This window comes from Osmerus eperlanus, unplaced genomic scaffold (genome assembly GCF_963692335.1).
Source record: "Osmerus eperlanus unplaced genomic scaffold, fOsmEpe2.1 SCAFFOLD_191, whole genome shotgun sequence".
Taxonomy (NCBI): Eukaryota; Metazoa; Chordata; class Actinopteri; order Osmeriformes; family Osmeridae; genus Osmerus; species Osmerus eperlanus.
The window spans coordinates 27,501-30,000 of record NW_026911219.1 but is presented as its reverse complement, the minus strand read 5'-3'; positions in this window follow the sequence as shown (position 1 = coordinate 30,000).

Genomic DNA, 2,500 nt, shown 5'->3' with positions numbered 1-2,500 from the left:
CAAAACCTAAGTCCAATTTGAGTGGGAGTCAATGGGAGGATGCCCAGGGGCACTGCATCACAGGCACTTTAGCCTCCAAAACCTAAGTCCATTTTGAGTGGGAGTCAATGGGAGGATGCCCAGGGGCACTGCATCACAGGCACTTTAGCGTCCAAAACCTAAGTCCATTTTGAGTGGGAGTCAATGGGAGGATGCCCAGGGGCACGGGCACTGTAAACAGGGGATGCCCAGGGGCACGGGCACTGTAAGCAGGGGATGCCCAGGGGCACGTACTTCTTAAAGTGGGGTTATTTTGGTTTTAACACAGGGGGGGTGCTTAAGAGTGGGTGCACAGGGCCCCACGGTGATCAGGTAGTGCAGGGGGGTCCTCCCCGGAGGTGTGCTTGCCGCCCTGGGAGTGCTGTTCCCCGGGGAGGCCAAGAGTGTAGTGTTGTTCCCCGGGGCTCCCAAATTTTGCAGTGTGAGAGTGTGTTTGACTTGTTGAGTATTTTGTGGGTGTGAAATGCACCGTTTGGCGCCCGAAAGTGTGATTTTGCTGGGGATGGTTTTGTTCTTCAAGTGAGGGCAAGGGGCAGCGGTGTGTGCGGTTATTTTCCCCGAAAAAAGTGTCCCCATTTCGGTAGGCGTGTTTGAAATGTTGTTTCGCTCGCAGCGTCGGGGAAATGCGCGTGCGGCCGCGGGTCTCGATGTGCCCGTGTTCCCCTCGGGCATACCTATCCAACGAGCCCTGGGTGAAGGTGCTACGAGGTTCCTAAGTGGGGATGCCTGTACATGAAGCCCTTGTTCCCAGCTTTGAATGCACGTTTCCAGCTTGAGAGAAACGGGGGCTTAAAATTCACAGTTATTCGCCCGAACGTGGGATTTCGCTGGGGACGGTTTCTAAATTCAAGTTGGCACGGGGGGCAGCGGTGTGCGCGGTTATTTTCCCAGGATTGATGATCCCCAGCTCGGTGGGTCCGTTTAAAGTTTTGTTTGGGCTCCCGTTTCGCGGGGAAGCGCGTGCGCGTGGCGAGCCTGACCTCCCCGTGTCCCCCTCGCCCAGACCTTTCCAACGCCACCCGGGTGAAGGTGCTACGAGGTCCCGAAGTGGAGATGCCTGTCAATGAGCACCTTTTCCCAGCTTTGAATGCAGGTTTCCAGCTTCAGACAAAATGTGGCTCCAAACGTGCAGTTTTGCGCCCGAACGTGGGATTTCGCTGGGGACGGTTTCTAAATTCAAGTTGGCACGGGGGGCAGCGGTGTGTGTGGTTATTTTCCCAGGATTGATGATCCCCAATTCGGTGGGTCCGTTTAAAGTTTTGTTTGGGCTCCCGTTTCGCGGGGAAGCGCGTGCGCGTGGCGAGCCTGACCTCCCCGTGTCCCCCTCGCCCAGACCTTTCCAACGCCACCCGGGTGAAGGTGCTACGAGGTCCCGAAGTGGAGATGCCTGTCAATGAGCACCTTTTCCCAGCTTTGAATGCAGGTTTCCAGCTTCAGACAAAATGTGGCTCCAAACGTGCAGTTTTGCGCCCGAACGTGGGATTTCGCTGGGGACGGTTTCTAAATTCAAGTTGGCACGGGGGGCAGCGGTGTGTGTGGTTATTTTCCCAGGATTGATGATATCCAATTCGGTAGCTCTGTTTAAAGTTTTGTTTGGCTTCCCGTTTTCGTTGTGTAGCTCTGATTTCGCTGGGGATAGTTTTATACACTGCTTTAGAGTGGGGCACACACGTGAGAGTTGTTTTTTCATTGGAACTGACTATGGCCATTTCGGTGTAGACGTTTAACGTTTTCTTTCGCTTCCCGTTTCCGTTTTATCCAACCGATTTCGATAGGGACAGTTTTGTTATTTAAGTTGGAGTGGGGCGCGACGGCGTGCGTTGAAATTTTTCGCCGGTTTCAGCTCCGTTCACGGTTGTAGCTCCGTTTGAAGTTTTCTTTCGCTTCCGGTTTCGCGCACGCGCACGTGCGCGTTATAAGTCCCGGTTTTCCGTGTGCCCCCGGTTAATACCTTTCGAATGAGCCTATTTTGATCAAAATCCGTTCGGCGGAACCGAAAATGAGCTCGAAAAACGGTTTTCCCAGCTTCCCAATGCATTTCCCAGCTTCTGATTTACAAGCGTAACATTGTCGCGACCCCCAGTCCACCAGACAGCTACCATAGAGTATATAAGTCATCCTGGGAAAATGAATGGAAGTCAATGGCAGTATGACTTTACAGTGGTTTTGCCCATACCACACAAGCCCAATGAACCATGTGCACCACATGTGTCTCCCGCTCGCGGGTGAAAACGTATCCGCCATGAGAGGCACTCGGGGCGGGCACCCGATGGGGCACGAGACCCCCCCACCCCTGGTGGTCAAAAAAAGTTAAAGTTTTTTTTCGCTTTCCTCCAGGCGCCTACTTGGCTCCGGGGCGCCCCAGAATCATGCCCCCCGACCCCGGCACCACCCGGGGGGCCGATGGGGGCCCTTTTTTTGAAATTTTTTTTTTTTCCATATTTGAAGCCCCGGCACAGGC